The following is a 24,713-nucleotide window of genomic DNA, read 5'->3' as shown; positions in this document are numbered from 1 at the left end:
GCCAATACTCTATTGACAGACATTTGTGCTATTGCAAAAAAAAAAAAATCATGTCATTTCACATATGTGCATGAATATCAAGGCCATGTTCCTATAAGCAGAATTATTGCTGCAAATGGTGTGTGTAACTAATAACTTTGTTAGATATTAACCAAATAACCAATTGTGCTACTTTATATTCAAAACAATAGTAGCATGAGAATGTCTATTTCTCCACACTCTCACCTGGTGTATTGGTAAATAATTAACAACTGGCTTTCTGGGGGAGGGAAGGAGGGACTTGATATATAGCATTTATCAGTTTCCATGACATAAATACCTATACTATGACTGATTTTGAGTTATCAACATGAAATCACTGTATGGGGAGTTTGAAAAAGATGTCCACAATCAGTCATTACATTGTTCTTGCCTATACAGTGTGTTAGCAAACAGTTTACTCTTTATCAATCTGACATGTGAAAAATGATATTTTGCATCAGACTGAGTATTCTTTCATATATTTAAAAATATTTGCTTTTCCAAAAGCTATTTTTTAATGCTATTTGTTCATTTTTCTTTTGGGTTAGGGGTCTATTTCTTATTTGTAGAATCACTTCATATAATATTATCTTTACTTATATGATTGAAGTAGCAAATATTTCTTTTGGTTTATTTATATTTTGACTTTACTTATAATGATTTTTACCATGAAGAAATTTTTATTTTCATATAATTATATTTACACTCTTTTCTTTATATTCCTTACAGTTAGATCTTCTCTAAGATTTTTTAAAAAACCTACTAATTCTCACTTTTTTTGTACTTTTATCATTTCAATATTTTTTTACACACACAAAAAAATCTTTGAAACTTTTTTCCCGTTTTATTTTGGGAGCACATTCTCTAAGTCAAATAGGTCAAGTTAGTTCATAGTATTGCTCAAGTCTCCTATATACTTTCTGAACTTTTTGGTCCACTGGTTCTGTGAATTGAAATGTTCAACTATATCTGTGGGTTTTTCTTTTTTCCTTTCCATTCTATCAGTTTTTGCTTCATGTCTTTTGAAGGTCTATATTTGGGAACTACATACATATGTAAGTCTTTATTTTTGTTGATTTTTTGATGCCTTTATTATTATGTAGTTGTTTTCTTTCTCCTGGAAATATTTCTTGATTTGAAACCTACTTTGTCTTATATTAATATAGCCACCCTAAATTTCTTTTAATTAGTGTTTATATGGTATATCTTTTCCCTTCTTTACTTTTAATCTATACCTATCTTTATATTGGAAGTGTGTTTCTTATAAATTATTACAAAGTTGGTTCTTATTTTTAATTTTATAATCTCTGTCTTTTAATTGGAGTGGTTAGACCACTTATATTTAATGTAATTATCAGATTTGGTTTATAGCTATTATATTTCTATTTGTTTTGTATTTATCATATTTGCTGCTTGCTTCTTCATCCTCTTTCTTTTTGTATTAATTTAATATTTTTAGTATATGATTTTATCTCTATTAGTTTATTAGGTATCTCTTTATATTTATTTTTAATAGTTGCTCTAAGCTTTACCATATATAGCTAAAATTTCTCACAGTCAACTTTCACATAATATTGTACAAATTTATGTAAGGTTAAAGAATCATAGAACAGGATACTTCCATTTCCCTCTTTCCATCTTTTGTGCTACTGTTTTTATATATTTACTACTACCTATATTGTAAGCCCCACCACTGTTACTATTTTTGTCTTAAACAGTCAATTATATTTACATGACAGTAAAGATTAGAAAGAGTATTTTTTATATTTACCTACATATTCACCATTTCCAGTTCTCTTCATTATTTTGTGAATGTGTGTGTGATTTCAAATTTCTATCAGAAACCATTTCACTTCAGCCTAAAAAGCTTCCTTTAACATTGATTTCTCATGCAGATCTGGTAGCAATGAATTTCCTTAGCCTTTCTTTGTCTGAAAGTCTTTATTGCGGCTTCATATTTTAATAATGTTTTCATTGGGTTTAGAATTCTAGGCTGACAGTTCTCTCATTCCCCTCTCCATGCACTTTAAAGATGTCATTTAAGTGTGTTCTCAAGAAGTCTCCTGTCATATTTATCTTTATTTCTCTGTATATAATGTGTATGTATTTTTGTACTGGATGCTTTTTATCTTCACTTATTCCCTCTCTAATGTACTTTCTTTCTTTATACAGATTCAAGTTTCTGACCTATATCATTTTCCTTCTCTCTGAATAACTTTTTAAAAACATTTCTTGCAAAACAGGTCTACTAGCAACAGATCTCCTCAATTTTTGTCTGAGAAAGTATTTCTCCTTCACTGTTTGTTATGGTCTGAATGTTTTTGTCCTCTCAAAATTCATATGTTGAAACCCTAATCCCAATGTGCTGGTATTTGGAGGTGGTGCCTTTGGGAGGTAATTAGATCATGAGGATGGAGCCCTCATGAATGGCATTAGTGCCCTTCTAAGAGGCTAGAGAGCTAGTTAGCTGCCATTTGTAGATACAAGAAGTTTGCCATCTGCAATGCAGAACAGAGTCTTCACCAGAAATTGACTATGCTAGCACCCCAATGTTGGACTTCCAGCCTCCAGAACTGTGAAAAACAAATTTCTGTTGTTTGTAAGCCAACTAGTCTATGATGATTTTTTATAGCAGCCAAACTAAGACACTTTTGAAGGATAATTTCACAGAATACAGAATTCTAGGTTGGTGTTTTTATTTTTTTTTTTCTCACAACACTTTAAATATTTCACTCTACTCTCTTCTTGATTGCATGAGTTCTGAGGAGAAGTCGGATGAAATTTCTATCTTTGCTCCTCTATACATAAAGTATTTTTGTCTTCTGCTTCTTTCAATACGTTTTCTGTTCCAATTTTTTCAGTCTTTCAGTTTCAGAAGTTTCTATTGACATATCCACAAGCTCACAGATTCTTTCCTCAGCTGTGTCCAGTCTACTAATGAGTCCACCAAAGGCATTCTTCATTTCTGTTACAGTGTTCTTGATTTATAGCATTTTTTTTATTCTTTGTTAGAATTTCCATCTCTCCGCTTACATTAGCCATCTGTTCTTGCATATTGTCTACTTTTCCCACTATAGCCCTTGGCATATAATCATAATTGTTTTCAATTCCAAACCTGATTATTTCAACATCCTTTAAGTCTAGTTCTGAGGCTTGCTCTGTCTCTTCAAACTGTATTTTTTCCCTTTTAATATGCCTTGTAATTTTTTGTTGAAAGCCAGACATGCTGTACTGGGTAAAAGAAACTCTGGTAAATAGGCCTTTAGTTACATGGTGATAAGGCATGAGGAAAAGGAAAGCATTCTTTAGCCCTGTGATTAAGTCTCAGACTTTTAGTGAGACTATGCATTTGGGCTATGAACTTCACAATGGCTTTTCAGTATTTTTCCCCACTCAGGTGGGATAGGATGTCTAGAATGTGCTGGAGCTGGGTATTTCTCTCCCCCCAGGTTACCTTGGCTCTAATAAAACCCCAATAGGTTGGGCTCTGGAAAAATAGTTTCCCCTGGGGGCAGTTGTTAAGAATAGAATGCTTTGGCATATTTCAAGATAATTACTTTTTCCCTCCCACTGCCAGAAGCATGAGGGAATTTTTTCGTCAATATTCACTGTGCAGACCTGGTGAAGCTCCTGAGGTAAAACTTGCAGAAGTGAATTTTGTGACTCACTTTTTGAGTCACACTCACTTTTATGACTGGTGCCACCTGGAGTTTTTAACTCTCAGACTTGTCCATACCCAACCTCCAGCAATTTGTTAACTATAGTTTAGTTTTTCCTACCCTGGTACTAGTTCCTCCAGAGGTCTCTGCTTATGGGTTTCCGCTCTGGTGAGTTGCAACTCTCTGTGTTTGTCTGTCTGTCTCTCCAGTTTTGGCGGCAGTGGTTTGTCCCAGACCTCACTACTCTGACAGATCCAAGAATAGTTGTTGATTTTTCTGTTTATTTAGCTTTGTACTGTTAAGATGGAGTGATGACTTCCAAGCTCTTTATGTGCTGAACCAGAACCATAAGTTGGATGCTTTTTAAGATTTGTCTTTTTATCATTGGTTTTCGGCAATTTGATTATGATGTACCTCGGTATGTTTTCGGTTATGTTTCTTTCTTTCTTTTTTTTTTTTTTTTGAGACAGAGTCTCGCTCTGTTGCCTGGGCTAGAGTGAGTGCAGTGGCGTCAGCCTAGCTCACAGCAACCTCAAACTCCTGGGCTTAATAAATCCTACTGCCTCAGCCTCCCGAGTAGCTGGGACTACAGGCATGCGCCACCATGCCCGGCTAGTTTTTTCTCTATATATATATTTTTAGTTGTCCAGATAATTTCTTTCTATTTTTAGTAGAGACGGGGTCTCACTCTTGCTCAGGCTGGTCTCGAACTCCTGACCTCCAGCGATCCACCCACCTCGGCCTCCCAGAGTGCTAGGATTACAGGCGTGAGCCACCGTGCCCGGCCCTGTTATGTTTCTTACGCTTAGGGTTCATTGAGTTTCTTGGGTCTGTGGGTTTAAAGTTTTTGTCAAACTAAAAAAAAAAAATTTGCCCACTACTTTTTCAAATATTTTTTCTGTTCCCTCTCACTGCCTCCCTTTCTGATATCCCACTTACATATATGTTTGACTGCTTAATATTGCTCCATAACTCACTGATGCTCTGTTCATTTGTTCAAGTCTGTTTTCTCTCTTTTGCATTTTGGGTAATTTATATTTCTATAACTTCAAATTCACTGATCTTTCCCTTTGCAGCATCATCTGCTCTTAAACTCAGTGTATTTTTCATTTCAGTCATTGCATTTTTCATTGTTTGAAGTTCCAATTAATTCTTCATCTCTTCCATTTCCCTAATTATGTCCATTTTTTAAATTAGTGGAACAAACAGAACATATTTATAGTAGGTGTTTTGACATCCTTTTCTAATAATTCAATCATCTCTGCCATTTTCAGATTTATTTGTATTAACGGATTTTTCTTCCAGCTATGAATTGCATTTTCCTAATTCTTTTATTGGCACTCAGACATGTGAATTTAAAATTACAGAATGCTCAATTTTGTTGTATTCCTTTAATTAGTGTTGAACATTTTCTGCCAGGTAGTTAAGTTACCTTCATATGAATTTGATCTTTTTGAGGTGTTTTTTAAAAACTCTATTTAAAAAGGAGTAGAGGAGCCCTTATTTTATGGCAATTTTGCCCCACTTTTAAAGCTTGGCCCCTCTCACATTTCTGTTGAATGTCCTTGAATTCAACAATATCTATTCATTCTGGTTGGACAGTAGTCAAATAATCCCAGTCCTGTGGGAGCTCTGGGAATTTTTTATCTTACAGTTTCCCTGTAATTATTTTACTTTTGAAGCTGTTATTGCCCAACTTGATGGGGTGTCTTCCCTTTTTCTTCTCATTATGTTTATGTTTTCCTTTAATTTTCTGAACAAACAGAGCATACACAGATTTGTAATCAACCAAAGACTCAAGGAATTCCTGTGCACACTTCTATAGCAGTTAATACTTCATGCACAGAAACAGAAGTCACTATGTCTATGTTTCATTGGGATGGAGGGAGACGCAGAAATTTTGTACCATATTTTTGCCCTCAACTTCTCATATCCCACTCAAGTGATCAAAGGTTATTTTTGAAAATATTCTCCAAAATATTTATGTATTAAGTATTTTCCTATGGTTTGAATACTTTTGTCCTCTCCAAAACTCTTGTTGAAATTTAATCCCCAATGAAACAGCGTTGGGAATTGGGGCCAAATGGGAGGTGGTTAGGTCATGAAGTGTCTGCCCTCATGAATAGATTAATGCCATTATGAAAAGGCCTCAAGGGAGTGGGTTCACTTGCTTACACTGTTGCCCTTCTGCCTTACATCATGTGATGGCTCAGTGAGAAGGCCCTTGTCACATATAGGGTCCTTGATCTTGGACTTCCCAGACTCCAGAACTGTGAAACAATAAATTCCCATTCATTATAAATTACCCAGTCTCAGGTATTCTGTTATAGCAGCACAAAACTGACTAAGGCAGAAATATTCCCTATCCTTAGAGATAAGCCATTCAGGACCATATCTAAACTTTTTTTATATCCAACAAAACTTGTGCTCTCAGGATCCTTGCTTGACATAAAGCAACAAATACATGATGAAAGGGGTTCATACCTGAGCACAATAAATGGTCCAGCTTTATAAGAGATAGGAAAAATCTATTACGCACTTCTATTTTCTTGTGAGTGGGGCTTAGACTTTAACTTCTATAATCTATCTGAACCAATCCCCACTACTCCAAGCCACTGAAAAAATTTAGGGACAACAAAACAACTGCACATTCTCCCCTCTTGTCTTCTATCACTCTGAACGGAGATGCTCAGAGAAGTTATATTATTACAAAGACCTCTGACTGTATCTCCAAATGTTTCCTGGGTTATCCAAGACTTCTTATGTCAACAGCCTAACACCCAAGTCTTCTCTGACCTGTGAACAGCTCTGGCAGGGCTGTAGCAGGATTTTGGAAAGAGAATTCACTGCCAGAGAGACCTCAGCAGCAATTCTTATGGTTTTTTTTCCCTCAATAAGTAGCACAGAGCTGAATCCTGATAGCACACTCAGTCCTGATCTCTTTTCTACTAAAGATAGAAAAATTGGGAAAACAGTATTTTCTGAGATGAAATAGTGGAATGGAAATAGATTATTCATAATCATTTTAAATGTTGGTATCAGCAGAGCTGGAAAAATCCCCTGGCTAAATCCCACGGTAAAAATTTGCTAATTTTGAGGGGATTACATCAAGTGAATAGTTTTGGATGGGCAGATAATGAAAGCAGCCATTCTGACACTTAAACTACTCCAGGAGGAAGGAAACTTAATTTTCAAGTCTCTAAAAATAATTGCAAGTAGAATTTGGTATTTTTTAAGCCACACAACTGGGACTATTTCTTATGATAAAATTTACATTTCTATAATCTCTGCATGCCAGTAGTGTTAACATTTTATTCATATAAATATATAGTTTAACTATTACTGTTTGGAAACCATTAGATAGTAATCTCTCCATTTACCTTATCAAAAAAGGACCCAGGCCTGCTTGGATCTTGTTGATATAATAATCCCCCTAGAAGATTTTCTTTCACATTTTCAACACAGTGGTAAAGCTCTGAGAATGATATTAATCTAGTGACCAGAGGACAGTGGCCTGTGGGGCCAGTTTCAAACTATGAGGAACACAAAACTTTCCCAGTTCTCTTGCTTACAACTTTCTGCCCGGTCAGCACTAACTGAAAAGATATAAAGTTGGCAGAAGTTACAGGCAGGAAAGAAAAACAAAGAACATCTCATTAAGCATATTACTAAAACTCTTCACTGAGCAACTGCTAGGCCATCAAAATTGCAGAAAAAGCTGTGATGAGGAGTTGGGAACGCCTCTGGGGTAGAGATTTGTGTTTCGTTTTACTCCTGCATCCTCAGTGCCTAGTACACAGAGCAGAGGTTGAACACATAACTGATGCATCATCAGTGGCAGAACCTTGGGGAGCCCCCTCTCTCTGAGAAGAGATGAGCCTCCCTTTCTTCCTTTGCGAAGGCAGTGGTCAAGAGGAGGAAATAGGCCCAGATGGGGCTCACTCCTCCTCTCCCCAAAGACATGTCTTCCCTGATGGACTTTTATGGACTTCATTTTTATGGCCAAAATGTGAGGTCTTACTGTTTCCACCTGTCTCATGTCTTGTTTGAGAATTAGGATTTTTCCAGCAGAGGAAACAAGATGTGGTAAGGTAGGCAAGCAAAAACACTGCAGAGCACGTTTGTGAAATTGTTGGCTCTTGGGCATTCTCCCCCTGTCCTTTTTCCTGTCTGGGCTGTCTAGAGCAAGTGAAGAGATTAGAGTGAATCGTTCTCCTTTACTCATGCTATATTATCATGATTGGGCTGTTTAGGTTTCTCTATTGTTTTGTTTATGTAGCTATTACTTTTCTTGTAAATGGGCTTCTGTCTTGTGACAAAGGCTCCCATTGATTATTACATTGATAACAGATAACCCCTGTGACAAAAAGTCATATGAAAATTTTTAAAAAGAAATCATTTGTATAAAGACATCTGAGGGGATAAGGTTCTGGAGAGAGACTGAAGAGAAGTGTACTGAACCCCTACAGCTCCTCTTCCTTAGGAGGCATCTGTTGATTGTGGCCAAAGGCCAAGAGCCTGAGAATCAGGCTTTGCCTGAGCACAAGCAGAAAAACTGGCAGAACCTTTAGGCAGTCTCACAGGGCTAGAGCCCTGAGGGGCCTCAACATACTTCCAGTTTTCCCTGAAGACATTTGCCAAATTTTGAAGATGCATTAATTGGGAGCCTGAAAAGCTTAATAAGAAAGCCTTTGAAAAGCGGAATGTAGTTTGGGGTGGTCTCACAGTGTGGAGGAAATAAAGAATAGAGTCTAGGACTTAGCAAAATGAGGGCTGCAATGACCACACCAGGCTCACAGTGGAAAAATTCGGAAGGCTCGAGGTGAATTCTAGGTAGACAGAGACTTATAAAAATTGCAAGTAAACATTTTCTTAGCTCAGCTTCTGATTGGATCAAGAAATCAGTACCCACTCTATGTCTAATAAAGAAAAGGGTGAAACAACTCTGGTAAAAGATATTCATCATTTGAAGTCTCTAAAATTTTTAAAATCCACAATGTCTAGCATAAATAAAACTAGAGTTAAGAAGCAGGAAAGTGATTGATAATCAAGGGATTAAACAGTTAATAGAAGTAGATGGAGAAATGAACCAGATGCTGAAGTTTGCAAACAAGGACTTCAACATAAATAAGATTAATAGGAAAAAAAATAGACGAAACGCATGTATGGAACAAATGAAACATTGTAATAGAGAATTTGAACCTGTATTTTAAAAGAGTCAAGTTGACATTTTAGAACTGCAAAATATAGTATCTGGGAGGTTCTGCCTCTACTATAGAAGGAGTGAGCTCCTAGTGCAACTGATCCTTTTTCAAATAACAGTTAAAATACTTTAAAAATACAAAACAAAAAAAACTATCTAAAAGCTCTGGAGATTAAAAAACACAGGCTGATTATGGAAGGGAGCTGAAATTTAAAAAGTGATCAGCACAGAGTGAATTTCTCATTTTTAAGTTACTTTGCTCTAAGCTCAGCAATAGCTTTAGTAACAACAGTGCCAGGTCACCAAAATACTGATAGAAAAACCCACCAACTGATTGTCTAGAAGAAACAGAAAAAAAAAAAAAAAAAAAATCCTGGGATAACTAGAGTCACTGAAGAGTGAATGGGGAATCTTGGAAAATAGAGGGCCAGAGAAAGAAGTTCTACTTCCATGTGCAAATTTTGCTCAAGTCTATGGTTGACCAATGAACTATGCATGCTTGGGAGAAACAGGAAGCAGCATGTAGATAAAATTTAGACAACCAAGCCACCACAGATATGACAGTATGCCATTTGAGTCTAAATATTAATGAATATACTTCTCCATGTTTGCACTCTTGAGGTTAGAATGGGCTCAAATCAAGTGGGGCTGTCAGGATCATCACAAGAGCTGATAATTAATAGGAGTCTGTTGGGACTCTTATGGCTTTAGCTGTCACCAGTTATGGAAAGAGGCTTCAGGAATATAGTTTTAGTTATTCTATTATTTACCAAACCCCTATGTCTCATGATAACCTGGCTCTCTGGACTCGCCAACATGCCATTCTCTACACTTAGCAGTATATAAATCTGCAGCGGAGATTTGGCCTGAGCTCCTACAGAAAATTGTTTTATTTTAGTTTCTTGACTGTGAGAGGATGATATTCTACTGAGTCTTGAGACAGGCAATATGTTTTGTGTGCTGCCATATCCCCAATGCCTAGCACAGTGCCTGGCCTAGGGTAAATGCTTGCTTAATAAATATTTGCTGAATTGAACTTTGGAGAAAAATTTAGTGACTTTATCCCAACTATCCAAGAACGTATTTTTCCTGCTCCCTGCCACCTGTAACAGGTAAAACTTATAAAATCTCTGTGTGGAAGTTCCTCAGGCTTATGTATGTAGATTGACAGCTGCTGTGTGGTTACCAGAGCCTTCATATACTTCATGCATTTAATGTGGGAGTTCCAGTTGTTTTCGATCTTTGTCTAAGATTCAGATTCCTGCTGGAATCAGCATAGATTGTGTTCCCGGGCTTAGGCCATCTCCACTTCCCAAGAGGTGGACAACGCCATGTATGAATCAAAGTTCTGACTACTGGGAAGATTTTTTTCTACCCTACTGTCTTTCCAGACACCTTGATTGGGACAGTAACATTTGCAGCATTTGCAGCTGCCAACATGTCATGCAAAATCATCTGTAATTGATCCTGAATTTCAATTTGTTTTCTCCTCAGGTAGCTGGTCATAGGGAACTTTCCATGAGGCCTGTAAGATGTGGCAGGCCCTGATTTCAAAAACGTTACTTCCTGTAATGGAAAGCTTCTTGGCCTGCTCACTGTTATAGACAGAGAAAGCAGAGAGCATTCATGGTGGGTGGTTTGGATCATGTGGTCACCCAGCAGACCCAATAGAGTCCAGTAAAGAGCCAGGGCAACGTTTCACAGAAGAAGAGTTACTTGTCAAAGAGGCTCCAAAACCTTAAAGGCCTCACCACAGGCTTGATATGACACCCCAAGCTGTTGCAGATACCACAAGACCTTTTGGAATACGCTGGGTTTCTAGCACTGATGCCTGGGCTCACTGGAGAGCCTTTTCTTATCTTAAGAACTACTTAAATCTCAAATTTCACAGTTTTAAAAAATCACATGTCAGATGAAGGCTACAGTATCCACTAAATGAACAGAGTATATTCTTAGGGGGAGAAAAGAGACAGACAAACAGAAGGAGAGAAGAATATTGAATGATGACCTTTAATGAACATGTCTAGATTTTTTGAAATCTGAAAACCTAGAAAAAATTCTTTAATTTTAACAAAGACATAATTTGTGCCTTTTTGTAAATTAAAATTTTATTTTGGATTACATAGCAAAATAATTTCAGTGCTTAGGTACTTGAAAGGTCTTAACCAGATATTTGATAAACTGGCCGAAGCAGCCACCCCGATGAGAAATATTTTACCTCCAGAAACCAAACAAGTCCACCAAGCATCATGCCCCCTCTTTAGTAGAATGGGCACAAGATTCAGCAACTTGTTTGGCATGTACCTGACCCCTGGCCAGATCCTCTCCTATTTAACTGAGTTGAAAACTCTCTATATTTTCAGGAATGTAGCTCTTTCCTGTTGACTCATGTATCTTTTCAATCTTCAAGCTGTAAGCATCCTAGCTGAGAGTTCAGAAATCCTCTACGGTTTACTCCAGTGTGGCAGACAAATATTTCTTGTGTGTAGCACGATGTGAGAGAAAGTTTGAGAGGCACTGAGGTCAACATACTAACAGTGACATTTGGTAAAAAGGGTTCTTAACGTTTCCTTAGGAGCTGTACTGAATTTTGCCCTAGCCTGGGTATCATACTCCTCTCAGTGAAAATTATTAATAAATACTTCTAAAAAAACACATTATGATTTAATAGTTATAATTTTGTAGAAAATGCTTCAATATTGGCTATGTCATTCCTAAGGACAACCTAAGCCCTGTGCCTATTTTCTTACCACAGGCATCACCATTCAGCTAGAGACAGGCACCAAAATTCAATCCTAGAGCATAGAAACAGTTAATCATGACCTATAAAGTTTATCCTTGTAACTCAAAGCTTTTAATGATGGAGAATGTCACCTAAGGAGAAAGGAAATCTTAACTATACTCACTAAAACCTCGTGGCTACGATACTCTGTGTTTCAGACCCAATGTGTCTCACTGCTTGACTGAGGTCAGAGGGTAAGAAGAATTCTTTTATCTATGAACCCCCAGAATGGTGCCTAGAACCACAATGGTCTGTGGAATCCATGATCAAATCACAAAGACTTTTAGCCTTTTTGTCCTGGGATTCTCTCCTTGGGTCTCTAAGGAGGTGGTTCAGTTTTCAGTTTCATCTTTTCAGTTATCTTCCTAGCATTGACATATAAAAGGTGATTTTTGTTTTCTCATTGAGGCTTTTCTAATGCAAAGAATTATAGGTGGGGAAGATCACAGGGAGATTCTTATTGCTAAAGCAAAATAGACAAATAGCAAGCAGCTGTACATGTTCATGTTCCAAACATGATCTCCAAGGGGTGTGGGGGAAGGCAGTCACACAGGCCCTTTCCTCTCCTCTGCACGATCCCCACAATGCAGGCCGAGCTGGGCTACCTCGTGAGGGTCCGAGAAAGGAGATACCAGAGTGCCACCCTCAGTCTCATCTCTTTTCCTGGGTTCCTGCACTGCGGGGGTGGGGAGAGGGGCTGCGAAAGTGTTACCCTGAACACTTTCTCCAAAAGTAGTACCTTCAAGATCCAGACACTGTTAAATGGGCACAGGCTGGTGGCTCTTTGGTTCCCCAGTGGTAGAACCTGGTCAGCCCTGGGTTTTCTTTCCTGTGGGGAACAGGCCCCAGAATCCTTTTGGCTGCATTCAGAGAGCATATCCATGAGAGCTAGTGGATGATCTTTAAAAACAGTAAGCTGCATGTAGCTGAGGCTTCACTTAACAGATTCTGGGAGATTCCTTACTACTACATAGTGGAATAAATCATTGTGAGGACATGAGTATAGTCACACAAATCTCTTCTGTGAGCAATCAGTGAGACATACATTTCCACAATCTAAGAGCTCAGGTAGAATATGTGCTTTAGTGCTTTTTGTCTAAAACAGAAATTTTTAGAATGTTTTTCATCCCCAAATTCCTCTGCATTATTATTAGAGTTACTTATTTAAATTTAGTTGTACTACAATTTCAATGTTTTCAGCTTCTAGATGCAGAGAGCAGAGATCTGGACTAGTGCAGGCAAGTAAGGCACTTACCTCAGTAATCAAAATAAATCATATCTTAGCCATTGCACTCTAGCCCAGGCAACAGAGCAAGACCTTGTCTCAAAAGCAAAAAAGTCAGAATTGGTACTCACTTTTTGGAAGGCAATACTAAAAATTTTAATATTCACATTTTTGACCCCACAATTGTACATCTGGAAATTTTTTCTAAAAATGCAAAAAGATGTATGTTTAGAGATGTTCATTGCAGCAGTGTTTATGGTCCATCTATTTATAGAGGAAAATAGGGAGCCACTAAAAGAGGTAGCTGGAGTCTGCTCATGCTCATGCTGATCACATGTCTATATATATATGTAAATTGTATATTGTGAGTATGTAATCAAAATAAATTTTTGAAAATAAAAATTAACAAAAAATTTATAATGAAGAAAATAACAAAATTTTTAAAAAAGGATCAGTAATAGTGCCATTCTGAGCCACATCAGAATCTGAGACAAATGAAAAATTCAGAAATATTTTGTTCATTACGGACACATGATCTCTTCATATTATACAAAGAGATAATTATCAGAACTAGACTCAATTCACATGTTGGAACTACCAGACAATTTAAAACAGCTATGATTACTAATGTTAAAAGCTCTAATGGAAAAGATAAACAATATACAAGATCAGACAGGTAATTTCAGCAGAGAAATGGAAACTATGGGAAAAAAATAAATGCAAATGTAAAAAATAGAAAAACACAACAGATAAAGATTACCTTCTACAGGCTCAAAAGGAGACTTCACACAGCTGGGAAAAAAGACTCCATGAACTTAAAGACAGGTCAACAGAATTTACCCAAACTGAAACACAAAGACAAAGAGGGTAGGGGAAAAAAACTGGAACAGATATCAAAGGGCTGTGGGACACGATCAAATGTTCTGGTGTGTTTGTAAGGAGAATACTGAAGAAATAATGCGTGAGAATTTTCTAAAATTAGTAACAGACAACAAACAGAGATTCAAGAATCTCAGAGAACAACAAAGAAGATTACAACAAACAAACAAACAAAAGCAAAAGAACTAGGCATATCATAGCCAAACTGCAAAAAAACAAAGAGAAAGAGAATGTCTTAAAGGAAGTCAGGAAAAAAGGACACATTAACAAGGGAACAGGATAAGAATTACAGCCAATATCTTCTCAGAAACCAAACGAGCAAGAAGACAATGGAATAAGATGTTAAAGGACTGAAAGAAAAACTGTCAATCCAGGATGCTGTATGAACTAAAAATATCCTTTTAAATGGAGGAGAAATAAAGACTCTCAGACAAACAAAAATCAGGGAACAGAGGGATTTCATTGCCAGCAGAACTACTCTATAAAAAATGTTGAAGAAAGCTTTTCAGGCAGAAGGAAGATGACATAGGTTAGAATTTGGGTCTACACAAAGAAATGAAGAGGGTTAGAAATGGAAAAAAATGAAGATAAAATGATGATTATCTCTCTTATTTTAAAACATTGCCCTGAAAGGTAACTGATTCTTTAAAGCAAAATAGTAACAATGTATTATGTATTTATAGCATACCTAGAAGTAAGATATATAACAACAATAGCACAAATGAGAAGTGGGAGGCATACAGAAAGTGATAAAATATTATTTGAAGGTAGATTCACGTTACTTTAAAAATGTATATTGTAAATTCAAAGAAACTCACTGAAGTTTTTAAAGCATAAATAGTAAGTCATTAGAGTAGATAAAATGGAATAATAAAAAATGCTCAGTTAAACACAGAAAAGGCAGGAAAAGAGGAAAAAAGAAACAAAGAACAAATGGATTTTAATCCAACCATATCAATGGTAACTATAAACGTAAATAGTCTAAAAACAGCTAAAAGAAGAAGAATGTCAGTTGGAAGGAAAAGCATGGTCCTGTATGGACTGTATTCCATAAACCAAGAAACCCACTTTAAATATAAAGACCTAGATAAGTTAAAAGTCAAAAATGGAGACAGTTGTATTACTATCATGCGGAGACTCATGCTTTCCCTCTAAGATAGGGAACAAGGCAAGGTTGTTTGTTCTTATCACTTCTATTTAATACTATCCTGGAAATTTTAGCTAGTGCAATAAGGTAAGAAAAAAATTGCATAGAGATCATAAAGGAATAAGTAAAACTGTATTTTTCCCACACTACATGGTCACATGTGTAGAAAATCTAAAGGAATCCTCAAAAAGCTACTGAGCTTATCAAGGTCACAGGATAAAGATTAAAAAACAAGCACTATTCACAATAGCCAAGATATGGAATCAACCTAAGTGCCCATCCATGGGTGAATGAAGAAATAAAATATGGTACATATACACAATGGAATATTATGCAGCCAAAAAGAATGAAATCCTGTCATTTGTAGCAATATGGATGGAACTGAAGAACATTATGTTAAGTGAAATAAACCAGGCACAGAAAGATAAAATCTGCATGTTCTCACTCATATGTGGAGCTAAGAATTTAAAAAATTGAACTCATGGAAATAGAGAATAGAATGATGGTTACCAGAGGCTGGGAAGGGTAGTGGGTGGGGTGGGGAATAAAATGGGCATGGTTAGTGGGTACAAAATGAATAAGATGTAGTATTTGGTAGCACAATAGGGTAACTATAGTTATTAATAATAATAACTTACTGTAGATTTTAAAATAACTAAAAGAATAGAATTTGAATGTTCCTAACATAAAGAAATGATAAATGCTTGGGGTAATGGATACCTCAATTAACCCAATTTGATCATTACACATTATATGACTACATCAAAACATCACATGTACCCCATAAATATAAAGAACTATTATGTACCCATAATTAAAAATTTAAAAAACTAAAATACAAATGAGTTGTATTTTTACATAATAGCAGTGAACAACTAGAAAATAAAATATAAAAAATAACATTTAATGCAGCATTAAAAAGAAATGAAACCATAAGGGATAAATTAAATAAAACAATAAAGACCCAAATAAATCCAAATTGTTCAGTAGATTAAATGCAGTCTCAATACAAATCCCAGACTTATTTTTGTGGCAACTGACAAGCTCATTGTAAAATTTTTAGGAAAATCCAATGACCTAGGACATCCTAAGCACTCTTAAAAAATTATAAAAAAGTTTATTTCATGACTTACTATACAGCTACAATTATTAAGTAATGTGGATTTGGTGTAAGGATAGATATATGTAATATATGGTACCAAATAAAGAGTTCAGAAATAGATCTATAAAATTAGTGGTCAAATGATTTTGACAAAAGTACTAAGTTCAACAGGGGAAAGATATTCTTTTTCACAAATGATGCTGGAAAAACAGGACATCCATTTAGAAGGAAATGAACCTTGGCCTTCTCTCATATCATTTATCAAAATTATCTTAAAACAAATTATAGATTTAAACATAAAAACTAAAACTATAAAACTTAAACATTGTGACTTTGGAGACGGCAAATATTTCTTAGGACACAGAAAGCACAAATCATGAAAGAAAAAAATTGATAAGAGTAGACTTTTAAAAATAAAGCATTCTGCTCTTCAAATGCAAGGCACTGACAGGGAGAAAATATTTTCAATAGATATATCTGAGAAAGGAGTTGTTTCCAGGTAGCATAAAGAACTCTTATAAATCAACAAGGAGACAACCAACACAACTTTTAAAATGAGAAAAATATTTGGAAGGACAAGTCTCAAAAGAAGATATATGAATGGCCAATAAGCACAAGAAAAATTGCTCAATATCATTAGTCACCAAGGAAATGCAAATTAAAACCACTACACATCTTCTTGAAAAGCTAAATTAGAAAGAGTCACAACACCAAGTGTTGGTGAGGATATGGATCACTAAGAACCCTCATAGAAGGGTGGTGGGAATATAACATGGGACAATTATTTCAGAAAAGTTTGGCAATTTCTTATAACATTAAACAAACACTGTCTATATGACTCATCCCACTCCTAGGCATTTCCACAATAGAAATGAAACCATGTGTCTCCCAAAAGACAGACACAAATTTTCATAGCAGCTTTATTCATAATAGCCCCAAACTGGAAATAATCCAAAAGCCTACCAACAGATAAACAGACAAACATTTTGTAGCATATCCACACAGCAGAACACTCTTCACCAATAAAAACGAACAAACTGGATACACACAACAAAGTGATAAATCTTAAAAATATGCTAAACAAAAGAAGCCAGACACAAAGTATACGTATTGTATATTTCCCATTTGGCTGAAGTTCTAGGATAGGCAAAACTAATCCATCCTAACAGAAAGGACATCAGTTGTTGCCTGGGGCCAGGGTGGAGGAGACTGTCTGCAAAGGAGCACACAGGATGTTTTTGGATGGCAGAAATGTCCTATCTCAACTGCAGTGGTGATTACATGGATCTGTGTATACACTTGTCAAAACTTATTGAACTACAGTTAAAATGATCTATTTTATTATATTTAAATTAAATCTCAATAAAGGTGACTACAAATAAATTCTATTTTTTTTATTTTTATTTTTCCAATAGCTGATCTCAACATTCAGGATAATGCATTGCAATAGAGCAAGCTATACCATTCCGAGGCCAGAGCTCTACTAGCCAGCTGCTGGACCAGAGCCTTGAGACTGCCTTCCTTTCAAACTTGATGACATCCCAGGTCTGAAAGTCCACTATTCTCAATGTCTCTGTTACAGAATCCCATACTAGGTGTTAAGAGAGGATGGCAAAGTCTTAGCTAACACAGAAGTCTCATGAAGGGCTGCTGTATTCCCAGAGTTTAGCACAGTGTCTTTTGAATGAATGAGTAAGACAAAAGTAAAAGAAGTGTATTTTCAGAGAAAACCTTAGAGCTCTAGAGTGGTATATATGCAAAGACTGAGAGTCAGGGGAAAAGAGTAGGAGAAAAATAATGGTTTTGTGAAAACCATCAGGCCAGAAAATGTCTCAGTACTGGCTCGTAATAGCAATCCCAGGCTATGAAGTAGAAAGCCTAAGTAAGCATTTCCAAATCCTGGCAATGTCTTCCTCACTGATCTCACTGGGCCAGGCAAACAGAACCATCCTCACTGTAGCAGACCCCCCAGTGATGGATATTTTGTGTCCCATGCACCTGCACCTCCCAATGAGACACATCTCCAGCCAGGACTCACCTGCAAAGTACAGCTCTCGTTTCACGGGAACTCCCTGCAGAGCATCTGGCCTCTCACAGGACGCTCACAGGCAGGTACATTTTCCCTGGACCCACGTGTCTCTTGCTTCCCAAACACAGGGGTGTATGCACATCCCAAACCAATTAATCAGCACGGGCTCCTTCCCAATGACAACCAACAAAGACATTCTAAACATGGCTTGACTAGGCTCATAAAGCTCTTGCTACTCCACATTCCTCCTTGGCTCATATGTGACCCATCTGTTAATGAAAAATTAATGAAACAGTGTGTCACATATGCCCATACGTTCAATGGAGGAGTCAAGCTAGAAGTCATGCTTTGCGGGAAGCTTCAGAAGAGTATGCGAAACAGGCTCTATTGGCTCTCCCCCACTTAATAACGGATTCCATGCCTTGGCTCCCTGGAAAAACATCTGATCTGAAATAGCAGAATGTCCTGCTAAGTAAACCAACATGATAAAGGAAGATCATTAGCATAATTAAGCTGCAGATGTTGGAAAGAAATGATGCAGAGGCTTTACATAGGGGTAATAAGACCAAATCAGAGAAACGAGTGATGCTCTGAGCAGGGTAGGACAGGGAACATATTGCTGTGCCTCAGAAGCCTGGGATGCCGTGGTTTTACAGGTGACTGATTACCTTGAGGGGAGCCAAATTCCAAATTCAGCATATTTGACTGCTAGCTGCTTTGGTAATAGCATTGGCAGGGAAATTTCTTGAATCCCCCAAATGGACTTTTTTAGAACTACTAGAGATAACCATATTTTGGGGTGTTTTATTTATTTTTTTTACCATTTTCCACGATGGCAGTGTATTCCCACCCCTTTTCCTCCCGCTTGGAAAAGCAACACAGTGTAATAGCAAAGGTCTGGACTGAGGATAAGGAGACCTGCTTTTTACTCCTGGCTCTGCCACGAAGGGGCCACATGACACGGGACAAGTCACTTATCTTCTCTGAGCCTCAGAAGTGGTTAGACCACTTGGTATGTCCCTGGTTCCTTCCAGATCATTCTATGTTGTTTTCATTCCTTCCTCCTGAACATTCCCTTAGCTTGTCCACTAGTAGCAACCATTTACTTGACCCCCCAGCTGGGGGCTAGTGCTGCTGTTTGACCTGCTGCTGGGACCGATGCTGCTTATCTTAGTCAGAATCAATCAATTTTATTGAACAAACGAATGATCACATTCATAAACAAATTTCTGACTCTGTGCATGCTGGTCCTCTCAGTGGGCTGCTATTACATCCTGTCAAACAGGGGTGTGAAAATTAACTTAAACTGTGTTCAGTTAATCAGTACTTATTCAAGACTTTCTATGTGTCAGGCATCAAAGTAGGCAGGTGCTTGTAGTGATCAAAAATATATGACAAGATCTCTGCCCGCAAGAAACTTTAACTCTTTCCTTTATCTTATCTGTGACTTCACACCAACGTATGGTGAGTGCATCAATTTTGGTCCAATAGGAGACAGGAACCACACAGTGATTTAAATAAGGGATGCTTAATACAAAGCATTATTAAGTCATCATAAAACAGTAATATAAGATGTAAGAGAACGTCATGGGGTACCACAGGGCTGAGGGAGAGGGCCTAAGGAGGGATGAACTTGGAAGGGGATCACCCCTCAAGGCTAAGGTTCATACCTGGCTGGAGAAGATGTAGTTGCAGTCCACTGGATAGAAGAGAAATTTGCTGACTTGCCGTTCCAGAGCAATCCTCTAGGTAATAAGTGAGCCACACAGGTGCACAGGGAGTGCCACTGTGCGTAGGAGGCTTGGCATAGCTGGTGTCCATGTCAAGACAGCAAATCTTAGGGACAGGGTGCAAGTGTGTCATAGTTAGTGGGCAGCAGAGTGGGCATGCAAAGAGGCTGGAGGTCCTGTCTGGGCAAGAGGCCCAGAGTACCCAGTGTCTGTGCTGGGAGGGCCACGGGAAGGCGATCACTAGGCTAGGACAGGGCTGCAAGTTCAGCAAGGGACTCTGTGCTCTGGGCGTGGCTGGGGCAGGGCACCACCAGATGCTCTCACATTCGTACCAGTGACCGACCGTACAGTTGCTGGAACTTGCAAGAGAAGTCCCTTCCTCCTGCATTGTTCTTCCAGCAGCCTCTACTGAGAAAGCTTAACATGGCGCTCACATACAGGAGAAGGGTGTAAAGGGACTCCAATCATTATTGCAAAGCAAATATCAAAGGGAAAATTTGGAGCCAAGAGGCAGAAATTGATAACTGGCACAGTGAGGTATCAAAAGGGATCAGAAGTTCTGAGTTCAGCTGTGTGATATTAGGCAAGTGACTTAGGTGTCCTAGTTTTAGTTTGTTCATTTATGAAATGGAAATAACACTTATCCAATTTATTAAAGAAGAATACCATGAGGATCAATTGAGATCAAGCATATGAAAGGGCCTTGCAAACTGTAAAGTGCTACAAATTTCCAATGGGTCATTGCTGTGGTAGCTGTATTCAGTATCACACTCACTGCTCCGTCAAGGTGGGTAACGTCCCGCCTAGTATTAAGGCCACAGAGACGAGACTGTCTTATTTTCAATCCATGGTACCTAGCACACTAATTGGAACAAAATAGGTAGTCTTTGTTACCAGAACTATCCTGTTTTTCTTATTTATTGATGGATATTCTCACTAGCTAAGGAGCAGAAAGTAATGCTGTGTCTGACCAATCAAGGACCAACCACTGTCCCTCAGAGGTGGCCCACACTAAAGTTCCCCCATCTTTCTTCCTACCAGATTGCCGCTGGAGAAGTCAGTAGGAAGAGCTTCGTCCTGATCAACTTCTATCTGAGGACCTGGGCAATGCCTTTATTGTGGATCCTGATATGCAAGTAAAAGAAAATTCCTGCAGTACCTCACTTGCTGGCCCATTAAATAGTTAGTGGATAAATAAATGTATAAATGAATGAATGACTAAGTAGAGCCGCCCAGCTAAGGCCTTGCCCAGCATCCTATTTGAATATGATAATCATAAGGCCACCAAAAAACATTTTTTCTTAAATATAATGCCTTTAAATATACACACATAATCTTTGTCAATTTCTTTCTTCATTCCTCCCTCCCTTCTTGTTTTGTAATAAAGTAAAAACCTGAGTATATACGCATAACAACTGTTGATTTATTGACTGACTAACTGATTGTTTGATTGTAGTTTCGCTGCAAAAACTTCACAGTAGAATATACCAGGGTTCTGTGCGGGCATCTTGGGCACTGCTGTCTGAGATCTGAAGAGTCTCTCTCTGCGTGAAGGGTAAGTTCCTGGTGGTCTGTGGCTCCCACTCTGCCTTTCCTGGAGCTGCTAATGATTCCTGCAGGCAGGAAGCTGGGAACAAGCTGTGGGTGGAAGGGGCAAAATACTGAGGACACGCTGACTGGTCTGGGGGAGGACCCTCTGCCATCTGGCTCTCCTCCCCCGCAATGGTAGTCCTAAAGAAGCAGCAGACAGAGGCAAACAAGTTTAATTACTCTGAAACATATCCTGCAACATTTCAAAGCCCCCTGCAAGGAACTGAAATGTTGCATGTTCTTCAAAGCTAAACGTCATTAATTAGAATTTTTTTTTGTACTGCCTTATTGTTGTTCAGCCAACAAGCACGATTTTGGCATCGTAGTAGTTAATTGTTTGAGGCAGAAACAACTTGGCATTGCAGAATCAGTTCGTCCTGCCTTTGATACACAGTGAGATGGGTTAAATACCTTAGGATTAAAATAACATGTGGAGGAAGACTTTCATTCATTCATTCCCCTGTCCAAAGCACATCCTGTGGGTTTCATGTGATGTCAATCAGGCCTATTCGCAGATGACCAAATACATTTAGAAAACAAGGCACAAAGGTAGACCTGAAGTGGCTTGGACATCTGTTACTGGAGCACACAAAGGTAACTTCATCCGTCAGTTAACATCTCATCCTTTCTTTTTCTTGGTTTCCTACTTAGCTGTGTTGCATTGCAAACGCTTAATCTGGAAAGAGAGGATCAATGTTTTCTATTGTTCTTTTTCCTTCCACAAATGAAGCAAACCATCAAAAGGCAGAATCATGTCAGGCTAACAAGGGCACATTCCATACCTCCTTACTTTCCTAGGGAGCTTGTTCAAGTTCTCACTCAGAAGCTTAGAAGGTGTGTGTGAGGTCAATTTCCATTCCACCAAGAACTGGGAGCGAAGCCTCTCACTCTGCTGTGGCCAGTGGTTAACCAATGAGCCTTTGAAACTGACCCAGCAACGTCCCCCCTCTGCTTTTAGAGAAGTGGAAATTTCTGCTTATTTGGAATGGAGGGTTAGAAATGTTAAGGGGTCTTCTTTGGAAGGAGTCAGAGTCATTGATTTCAAAGCTGCCTTCTCTTACTCAATGCCCACGTGAGAGTTGAAAGGTTTGAATGATGCCTTTGATATTTTTGTCCATAGCTCTCTATACATGTTTATCACTGAAAAATAAGACAGATCTGCCAAGAAGAGGTGTATGGGATAGAGGTTGAAATTGTGATCACATTAATCGCACTTGACTAGAGAACCTTCAAATGGCCAAATCTTGTCCTACCATTTATTCCTCACCCCAGAGAGCTGCACAAAGAAAGAACGAGAGCAAATGGGAAACAAAGCGACACTTTATCACTATCTTTCAGAGGTTGGCAAGGTTGGGGTAGAGCACATGGTTCACTCTTAAGGCCTGAGAACACCCTCCACCCTGCACCAGCCTCCCTTTCCCCACACACTTCAGCTTCCCCTCAAATTTTGGACTAAGTCTAGTCCCTGCCAGGTACACGGCATGAAACTAGAGAAATAACTATTTGCTGAAGCAGGGAAAGACAGCCAGACCCTGAGGGATCCTTGGTATTGGCAATTCCAATCCGTGGAGCTGGGCTCTTTGTCAGAGCTTTGGTGCTTCTTACTGCAAAATATGTTCTGTCCTTTACTTGTGTGTTTTAAAGTAACCAGAGTATATAAAGAAAGTCAGAGTTTGGATGCATTAGCTTTCTGGACTTGCAAATTACCTGATGTAGGCATTCCTCACACAACAGGCTTGGAGGGCTCTGGGGCTGGCCACCTTTGCTAGATATGCTATTAACCTCCCTCCAGTGTTTGGGTCAGCATTCTTGTGAAGTTCTGCTTGGCAGTCTCAGATGTGTTGATAGGTGCCCTAAGCTGATTGACCAGGAGAGTGTGACCACCATCTGTGAGGTTATTCCTTCAGGTTCTCAATGAGCAGTTGCCCAAATGTTCTGATTTTACAGTGCTCTGTTCTCCTATACTGGCTCCCCTGAACCACTCATCTCCACCTTTGATTTTCCTGGATCATTTTCCTTGGGTTAATGACAGTCCCATAAATGCATTTCCTATACATGAATTTCTATGTTTGGACCCCTTTTCTTTAGTTTACACCTTCAATTAAACTTGTGATCAAGATAATCTTAAAAATATTTTAATTCTTACATTGAGCTCCATATTTTATGCAGTGGGTTCAGGGTTATAAGAGTTTGCCTGAAAAGAAGGGGGCCACAACAAATGAAATTTTCTTTCCACAGAATCAAATTTTTGAGATGTGAAAAATTCTCCTATAATTAAGTAATAACTCCTTATTTCAACAGCTAAGACTAAATATGTATTTCAGGGTTTACTAAAGGAAGCCACCTCACTTCCATCAGCTTCTCTGAATAAGGTTTCTAATAGAACACTTTTATGGGGAGAGGGTAAATGTTTTACAGGGGAAGAAATGCTTCTGCTTCTCCACTTAATTCCCTATCAGCCCTCTTTCTAGCTCCCCTGCGTCCTTTGAGGAAGAATGATTTGCCATTCTGTTTGGTCAGTTACCATGCTGGCTGGCCATGTCCACTGATGGACAGAACAACTGTCTATGTCCATGGATGGTGCTCCTCTCTTGCACTTCTTGGTTGCATAGGGAAATTTTAAACTAAAATGTTACTGAACAGCTTGCTGCATGGCTCTCAGCACCTTGCCTGCATTCTGCATTATCTACGTGAACTTTTTCAGATTTTTGTCCAGTCAGTACATTTGCGATAACTTGGAACAATCTTTGCCATGTAAAGGAAGACTTCTTTTTAAAACTTTGTCAGAATTGTCTCTCATCAGCGAGGAAAGCATCTTTGTAGGCAGTGTGTCTATGTGTGTGTGTGTGTATATGTGTGTGTGTGTGTGTATGTATGTATGCCTGTCTTTAATCAAGACACACTCTTTTCAGTAGGAAATTAAAATTTTCTGGGTAATGAACTCACAAAATCTATACAACTGAACATATGTCTCAGTATAAGAATGTTGATGTCTCTCTGGAGCACTTCATTTGAACCTGTCACATAAGTCACCTCTGAATTTGGTAGGAATGTAATTGTTTTTCAGTCTTTGCAGCATCAGTACCCAGAAGCATGTCCGGGTCAACTTCATGACTATCATAAATCTCTTCCCAGCTATGGGAGAACTTGCTCTAGCCTTCTGGACAGCAGAAATCTGGGTCGCTAGCTGGCTATAAGGCTTTATTCTGCTCATGTATCTCCTGGTCAATGAATAAATGGATCAGTGACTTCAAGAGATCCTCCCCAGCAGAGATGTGGCTATTCCCTAATGGAATTACCAATGTATTTGCTAAAGCAGTTTGAAAACTGCTCTTGTACATCTTGA

The 24,713-nt window shown here is 38.2% G+C and overlaps 1 long non-coding RNA gene across 1 annotated transcript; it reads right to left on the bottom strand.

The window, feature by feature from the left end:
- Nucleotides 1-21,180: 21,180 nt before the first annotated feature.
- On the bottom strand, nucleotides 21,181-23,593 carry LOC123647962. The gene is made up of 2 exons (XR_006738443.1): nucleotides 21,779-23,593; nucleotides 21,181-21,415 (listed from the first exon to the last, which is right to left on the bottom strand). It is a non-coding gene; the product is annotated as an uncharacterized LOC123647962 (long non-coding RNA).
- Between the last annotated feature and the right edge of the window lie 1,120 nt (nucleotides 23,594-24,713).

The sequence above is a fragment of the Lemur catta genome, chromosome 12 (genome assembly GCF_020740605.2).
Source record: "Lemur catta isolate mLemCat1 chromosome 12, mLemCat1.pri, whole genome shotgun sequence".
Lineage (NCBI taxonomy): Eukaryota > Metazoa > Chordata > Mammalia > Primates > Lemuridae > Lemur > Lemur catta.
This window is presented reverse-complemented; position numbering and strand designations above follow the sequence as displayed.